We start from the raw sequence: 8,894 nt of genomic DNA on the forward strand, positions 1-8,894 counted from the left end.
CTGGACATCGTCACTGATTCTGTAAATATTAAAATGCTGGTGATAAACTGGAATTTTGAACTATTTTACAAATCCATACAGGGTTTCAGTAAAGAGCATGTCCTACCTCCTGTTCCGACGAGCTTCCTCCTGAAATAAATAAAAGCACAAATCCGATTAGACTTGGACTTACTGTCCACATCCTGAATTTCATCCAAATCATTACAAGGTGTTGAAAATTCCCACTCCCACAGTCACAAACACACACCAGCAATACAGAACCACGGGGTAAATTACAGGGAAAGTTTCTGAAATTCAGACCATTACTGAGAGGATGAAACTTACAGGGAAGACAGGACAGGCTGTGCATTACCATCTGGATAAGGAGTCAGAATGATATAATGGAACAATTTAAGATTAGTGATGGATTTGTTTGCACGAACTTGGAAAATGTACCTCATTATGGCTAACAAGAGAGGTCGTACGTGCTTGGAAGTAGTATGGAGGAGATGTCGGGTAAATTTTTAGGAATGGGTGGAATGTGCTGTCGGCAACAAAGGTGGAGGCGGATGCGACAGGGTCTTTCAAGAGACTCCCACACAGGTACATGGAGATTAGAAAAACAGAAAGCTATGGCTGACCCGAGGTGTTTTCTAAAGTCAGTAGTTGTTCGGCACAGCATTGTGGGCCAAAGAGACTGTATTGTGCTGTAGGTTTTCTTTGTTTCTGTTATTTATGGGGAGACCTTCAGTCAAAGATAAAACGCTAGGTGATTTTTAATAAATCCGACAAGAAATTTAGTGAGGAGGATTTGGAAATCTTTGGCACAGGAGTGGTTGAAATGGAACAGCAGAGACTGACTGTAATGGGGAGGCTGGATAAACACCAGGGAGTTCGGGGCACTGTTGATGGTTGTGGTGAGAATGTGCAGATTGTGCAGAAGGGAAAAAGATTGGAGAAGATGGATTGAAAGGCGTGCTCATGACGGAGAATGGGACACAATCCCATTTAAAACTTATCCGATAAAGTAGAGACAGTGAAAGTTACTATAATCTGATGGAAACCGGATATAGAGGACAGTCTGATGTGTGCGTCACAATCTTTATTGTCCCTGACTGATAGAGAGACCCTCACACCCATTGCACCAGACACACTCACAGCCTATGACTGGAACAGTGAGTTAATGGGAGCTTTAGAGGATATTTAATGCGATAATTAAGGACACAGTCAGCAACTCTGTGTTATAATCAGAGTAAATCTTTTCAGAGAAGATTGCATTCTGTCCTGCGATGTACAGAAGTTGTGGAAGTCCAGTTTTGTGACAACAACAACCCTTAATAGTTGCATCAATTGTTGGTGAGAAACAGTTTACTGCCATTTGTAAATTCTGTGTGTAGGAGCAACACGTCTGTTTTCTGACTGCATTGTATTCTATGTTGCACGTTTATTACGATAATCAGTCACGTGAGTGGGGACGGGGTAAAAGCGACGGGGTAAAAGTATGTATTCGTACTTTGTTCAGGGCTGTTTTGAGCCTGGGACTGGCAGATGCCATATCATTTGTTGACCGATTCATTGCAGTTTAATTTACGATTAATTATGCTGAAATTTCATTGCTTAATTATGCTGCTGATAAAGGATCGAATAACTATCTCCGACATTTTAGAATGTCATTAGCGGAGTGATTGGAGGTTCGTCATGCAAGGAGAACACTCTGTGTGAGGAGACCAGCAGCGGCAATTGATTTGGTAGGATTGGCCGCTGTGCTGTGTTTAGTTCAAAAAAAAACCGCTGTTCATTTAGTTCAATTTCACAGAAATAAATTAAAATGTGATCCCTCACCTTGAGAAATATCACACCGTCTTTTTGATCCATCTGTTCCTTTAACTTAGTGATTTCCTCCTGAATAATCCTTATATTCTCTTGAATCTGCAGAAGATTTTTCTCCATTCGGTTGAGAATCCTCTTCTCTTCTTCCCTGAGATCCCTGAGTAAGCTCTGCTCTTTCTCAGTGATAATCTGGCGCAGTTCAGCAAACTGGGATGTGATGTGGGTCTGAACACTGTGTGACTGTTTCTGTCGAATGAAAGGTGAAAATTAGTTTACTGCATTGCTGTGTTGTATTTCCTTATGACATAAAAGTGACCATTCGGTCTATTGGGGTCCATACTACTTCTGAGACATTCCCGTCAACCCCTTCCCCTCACATCTTCCTGAAACTTATTCTCCCTCAGTGACCCATTAACTCAGAGCTGATTCACATCACTCTCCTCCACCTTCACAGGGTTAATTGTAATGAACCATTCATCCAGAATGTCCCTGGGATGTGTCTGGTTACAAGGAGAACATGCAAACTCCCACAGACAGCAACAGGGTTCGAACCCAGGACACTGGAGCTGCGATACTCGGCTATTCTGCATTAAATGGAGCAAAACTCGACAGTAATATCAGAAATTCCGCTCAGGAAGCCTCACCCGAAGTCCGGAAATCTTCTCTTTCTGTTGTTGCTCCTTTTTCAGGAAATTTGAGTTCGTTTTTGTGAGAGAGTCTAAGGAAGATTTTAGCTGATCCTGGAAGTCAAAGAGCGAAGGAATTAGAAACAAAGAGTCATCAAAAGAAACAGGCGATCAAATTCGATTATCACAGAAAAAGCCAGAGGAACTCAATGAGTCAGGCAGCATCTATTCAGGGGAAATAAACAGTCAGCGTTTCGGGAAGAGACCCTTCATCAGGACTGGGAAGGAATGGGACAGAAGCCAGAATGAAAAGGTTGGGGATGAGAACCAGCTGACAGGTGACGGGTGAGACAACGCGAGGGGGAACGTGAGGGAGGGTGATGAAGTGAGAAGCTGAGAGGGGACAGGTGACCAGAGGACAGTCTAATATCAGAGGACAATCGACCACGGAAGATACGGGAGGAACTGGGCTGTTTGCGACGCTGACTGGTGACGAGGGAGGAGGTTAGGAGTCAGGTGTAACACTTGTCCAACTTGCAGGTAACATTGCCAGGAGGGAGATCAGTGGGGAGGAGCGATTGGACAAGGGAGTTACGATCCTTCCAGAGCTCCGAGAGTTGTGGGGAGGGGTGGGTCTGGGCTGATGGAGGGAGAGATGTGTTTGGTGGTAGAATCCCGTTGGAGATGGCGAAAGTTGCGGGGAATGATGTGTTCGGTGTGAAGGCTCCTGTGGTCCCAGGCAGAAGAATGGAGGACAGAGTGAAGATCAAATTCGGGTTAGTTTTACCTTGTAGATTTTAACAGCTTCTTTAATCGGCATGAAGCGATGCTCTCTGTGTTCCTGCGCATCTCTACAGATCAGACAGATCAGTGTCTTGTCCGTTTCACAAAACAGCTTCAGTTCTTCCTCATGTTCCTCGCAGTGACGTTTACTTTCCTTCCCTTTCGGATTCAGATTTAGAATCCGAACTTTTTGTGTTAGATTTGCTAAGGCCCGATTCACCCTGAGGGTGCGGTCAGCAAACACCTCTCTACATTCCGGGCAGGAGTTTCTCTCCTCCCTTTCCCAGCATCGTGCGATACAAGAGCAACAGAAGTTGTGTCCACACTCCAGTATAACTGGATCGATGAAGAAATCCAGGCAGACGGGACAAATTACCTCCTCGCTCAAACTCTCGACCTGTCCTTTCGAAGCCATGTTAACTCGCGGCACTTCCTGATTCAGAATGCTTTCACTTTCGGGGAGCTTCTGATCCCCTGCAGTACCGCCATTGTCCACTTCGCGCGCTGCAGTCTCAGGTAATGCACAGAATGTTGCTGGGTGTGTTCAATGGGAAGTAATACTGGTAATTTCATCGCAGGGTGAGATCAGCAACACATTAAACAGCTCAGAACAGAAATGAAAACTCGGCCGTGGACTGCCTAAACGCGGCTCCAAAAGGAGTGGCTTTGGGCCTGGGACTAGCAACTCCATCCCGGTAAAATGGCAGATTGACAGAAGCGTCAAATGAACCTCCAAAGGCCTCATCCCTGGGATCGGAAGGACCTTCCCCTGGAAGTCGTGTGGTGAAAGGAGAAGCCACAGGGCCGATCAATCCCCGGCCCTGGACAGGGGACTCTGGTGAGCTGCTGTTGGCAGCCTGTTTCTCATTAGGTGTGATGGGCTGAAGAAGAAGCAGAACAGAAATGAAGCCGGAGAGAAGAGCCTGGTTCAGTCTGAGGCAGGACTGACAGGGACCAGTTCTGAAATGAGAGACACAAGAGACTGAGATGTTGCAATCTCGAATGAGAAACATGATGCCATAGGAACTGAGTGGGTCAGGCAGAATCGGCGTAGAAAAATATTCAATAGACTTTCCGATTCGAGATCCTTCACCAGTACTGTCTCAACTCGAAATATCGATTGTCCATTTCCCTCCACAGTTGCTGCCTGATCCGTTGAGTTCGTCCAGTCAACATGGATTTGTGCGTGGAAGGTCATGTTTGACAAATCTTACTAACTTTTTTGAAGAGGTTACTAGGAAGGTTGACGAGGGTAAAGCAGTGGATGTTGTCTATATGGGCTTCAGTAAGGCCTTTGACAAGGTTCCGCACGGAAGGTTAGTTAGGAAGGTTCAATCGTTAGGTATTAATATTGATGTAGTAAAATGGATTCAACAGTGGCTGGATGGGAGATGCCAGAGAGTAGTGGTGGATAACTGTTTGTCAGGTTGGAGGCCGGTGACTCGTGGTGTGCCTCAGGGATCTATACTGGGTCCAATGTTGTTTGTCATATACATTAATGATCTGGATGATGGGTTGGTAAATTGGATTAGTAAGTGTGCAGATGATACTAAGGTAGGTGGCGTTGTGGATAATGAAGTAGGTTTTCAACTCTCGGTGAGCTTCTGTTTGCGGGCTGTATCCCGGTAGGCGTGATGCGCTAAAGAAGAAGCAGAACAGAATTGAAGCCGGAGAGAGGAGCCTGGTTCAGTCTGAGACAGGACTGAAAGGGGCAAGTTCTGAAAAGAGAGGCACAAGAGACTGCAGATGCTGGAATCTCGAGTAAGAAATTTGAGGGACTGAGCGGTTCAGGCAGCATCTGTGGAGAGAAATGTAAAATCGACTTTCAGGTCGAGATTCTTCCGCTGGACTGTCTCAACCCGAAATCTCGATCGCCATTTCCCTCAGATGCTGCCTGACCCGTTGAGTTCCTCCAACAGCTCGGTTTTTATTTTTATTTTTTCTCGCGGTGTAAAGAGAGTCAGACTGGGGTGTAAAACTGAGGTTAAGTAACTATTTAAAACAACTATTAAATTAGTTCATGCCATGAAAGTGGGGATGTCGAGAGAATATTACGCTGTGACAGGACAGATGCCGTGGCTGCAGGGGAAAGTACAGGACTGGACATGGCACGTCACAGGGTGGAAGAGATTATTTTGGTCGGTGAAGTCCTGAAGAAACTTTCTGACTTTACCCATGTCTGTCCCAGCTCCAGTGAAAGGCCAGTTTCCACAATTCTGGACAGAGCCCAGACGTGGATATTTTTTTAAATAAAAATAGGCATTATTTGCCATGAAATATTCACAGGGATAAACCGTGCAATGCCTTTACCCGAGGATCAGTGAGCCTTCTGTCACGCAACTGCTGTGGCACAGGCCCTTGCATCTTTCTCCACAGATCTTCGCCAGTCCACAGTTCGCAAAGAGGTGAGTGACCGTCTCGTCTCCACTGCAGTAATCTCGGGGCAGCGCGCTGTGGGAGTGATCTCCGGGCATGCAGCAAGGATCAGACTGGGAGGGGCCCTCTCGTCTCCACTGCAGTAATCTCGGGGCAGCGCGCTGTGGGAGTGATCTCCGGGCATGCAGCAAGGATCAGACTGGGAGGGACCCTCACCCCCAGGTTTTGGCATAATGATCAAAGTAGTTCATCGCCCTCCCGATGAACCGACACAATCTATTAGATTCATCCCAGAACTCCGATTGGAGCCCAACCAGCCACTGAGCACATCGACATGAAACGCTGTCGGAGCAGAGCAGCGTCCATCATCAGAGATGCTCACCACCCAGACCAGGCTCTTTTCCCGCTGCTGCACTCGGGTAGAAACCTCAGGACTCGCACCCCCAGGGTCAGAAACAGTTACTACCCCCAGCCTGGTAAAGATTGGCACGATGATCAAACTATTTCATCACCCTCCTAATGAACCGACACAAGGTGTTGGATTCGGCCCGGTACATCCCGGGTGGATCCTCCCAACCACTGAGCACATCGACATGAAACGCTGTCGGAGTAGAGCAGCGTCCATCATCAGAGATGCTCACCACCCAGGCCAGGCTCTTTTCTCGCTGCTGCAATCGGGGAGAAGGTACAAGAGCCTCAGGTCTCGCAGCACCAGGTTCAGGAACAGTTACTACACCTCAACCATCAGGCTCGGGAACAACACAGGATGACTACACTCACTTACCGTCCATTGAGATGCTCCCACAACCAATCATCGTATCAAAATGCGTGAAATCGGAGGTGGTTTGACTGAGACTGATCGCATTGGGCCTGTCTCAGAATTAGAGAAGTAACAGAGACAGGCTCAATCTCACAGGATATTGACAGGGTTGGGGCAGGAATGATGTTTCCCCTGGCTGGGCTGTGGAACCAGGGATCACAGACTGAATATCACGGTTCACCTCAGCAGGACTGAGATGAGGAGAAATTTCCTCACCAGTGCAGCAAATCTTTGGAATTTCCTCCACAGGGTTTCTAAATGTAATAGACATATTCTGGGGCTCTGTGCTGATGGGGTCATTGCAGGAAAGTAGTGTTGAGGTCAAAGGTCAGACATGGAGAGGTTTCAGGTGAATTTCGCAAGGCTCATTCTAGGTATGAAAGGGTTATTATACGAGGAAGGTTTGATGGCTCTGGGTCTGTACTCGGTTGCATTCAGAAGGGTGCGGGGAATCTGATGGAAACTTTTTGAATATTAAAAGGTAGACAGAGTAGATGTGGAGAGGATGTTACCCATGGTGTGAGAGTCTCGGACAAGAGGGCAAAGCGTCAGGATAGAGGGGCGCCCTTTCAAAACAGAGAATCGGAGAAATGTCTTTAGGCAAAGCCTGGTGAATTTGTAGAATTTGTTTCCACATGCAGCTGTGGAGGCCGGGTCGTTGGGCGCCATTAAGGCGGAGATTGATAGGTTCTTGATTGGACATGACAGCAAAGGCTACGGGGAGAAGCCGGGAACTGGGATTGAGGAGGGAAAAAGAATCATCCATGATCGAATGGCGGAGCAGACTCGATGGGCCAGGCGGCTTAATTCCGCTCCTGTGTCTTATGGTTTTATGTTCTGAGTGAAGGGCAGAACAGGCGCAAGGGGCCGAATAGCCACGCCTCCTCCTGTTTCTTATTTTCTCAATCACCAGTTTTCTTTTGCGCCTTGTTCTCTCTTGGCCTTCAGCCTGTCGGATTGCACAGGGGAGCGGTGAGAGCTCCGGAGATCCATCGGCAGCCGCTGCGGTTATTTCATGTTCCTGTTATTTATTGCTAATTATTTATATTTGCATTTGCACAGTTTGTTCTCTTCTGCACTCAGGCTGATCTTCCACAGATCCAGGTATAGTTACTATTCTGCAGATTTTCTCTGTGTCCGCAGCAAAATGCCTTTCCTGGTTGTAAGTGGTGAGTTATCTGTATCTGATAATAAAATGTAATTTGAACTTTAAGTTTCGGGGAAATTCCTCCAGCTCTCGGCCGCAGCCTGTCCTCTGACACTCACGGCCAATCAGCGGCACCACTGGGAGAGTCTTGCTCCTATTGGCTGAGGAGTGTCAGTGGGCGGGATGCTGAATGTTCGGAGCGGCCCGAGGTTTGGAACGGGGAGCGAGTGGACCCAGGAAGAGGCCGGAGATTAGGAGCTAAACTTCGGGTAAAGGTTGCATCACCGGCCGGGTGAATCCTTCCCATGACAGAGGTGAAGAAACTGGCTGAGATTCTGTGAGATGTTTCACCTGCACGGAGGGTGCCCGGTCTTTCCCCGCCGTGGATCGGGGCCTGTTGTCGGGTGTTACCTCCCAGACCCGTCTCCTGATGCTGGGAGCCCGGATCTGACCCGCAGCTGCCGCCGACGGCTCTCCGGTGCTCTCTCCGCTCCTCTGTGCAATCGGACAGTCTGAAGACCAGGGGAGAACCAGGCGCAAAGGTGAGTTCGTGCTTTAGAAAATAGGAAACAGGGATAGGTGTGGCCATTCGGCCCCTTGCGTTTGTTCTGCCTTTCCCTCCGATCATGGCGGATCTTTGACCTCAGTGACACTTTCCTGCAAAGTTCCCATCTTCGCTCATCCTTTCAATATTCCTTCTGAATTTAGAAAACTTGCAGAAAAAATCCAAAGATTCGCCGCACTCCTCATCTAAGTCCTGTCAGCTGACATCGGATTCTGAGTCTGTGACCCCTGATTCAACACCCAGTGAGGAAAAACGTCATTCCTGCCCCCACCCTGTCAATACCCTGTGAGACTGTGTCTGTCTCAGTCAGACCACTTGTTATTTCTCCACTTTTGAGACAGGCCCAGTCAGTGTTATCTCTCCGAGGATACTACCGCAACCCCAAAATCAATCTCTGAAACCTTCTCTTCATTCCCTTCATCCCACAGGCTGACTCCGGGAGGGAGACCAGACCTGTGCGCAGTGTTCCATGTACGCTCTCACCAGGACCCCATATACCTTCAGAGGAGATCTTTATTCTTGTATTCAAACCTTCCTTCCCATTCAATGCTCTTTATTTAATATCAAACTCAAACAGTGAACAGACACAACACAGCCTCAGCCATGAATTTGAAGGGCAGGTGTTGCAGCGGTTTGAGCTTCATACCGGGGGCCACGGAGCAAGCAGGGTGTCACAAAGGGAGGAATGTGGGAGTGTTGTATGTCTGAGCCCAGCTGTGTGTGTCTGTGTATCAGAATCAGGTTTAATATCACCGGCATATGTGGTGA

The sequence above is a fragment of the Hemitrygon akajei genome, unplaced genomic scaffold, assembly GCF_048418815.1.
Source record: "Hemitrygon akajei unplaced genomic scaffold, sHemAka1.3 Scf000152, whole genome shotgun sequence".
NCBI lineage: Eukaryota > Metazoa > Chordata > Chondrichthyes > Myliobatiformes > Dasyatidae > Hemitrygon > Hemitrygon akajei.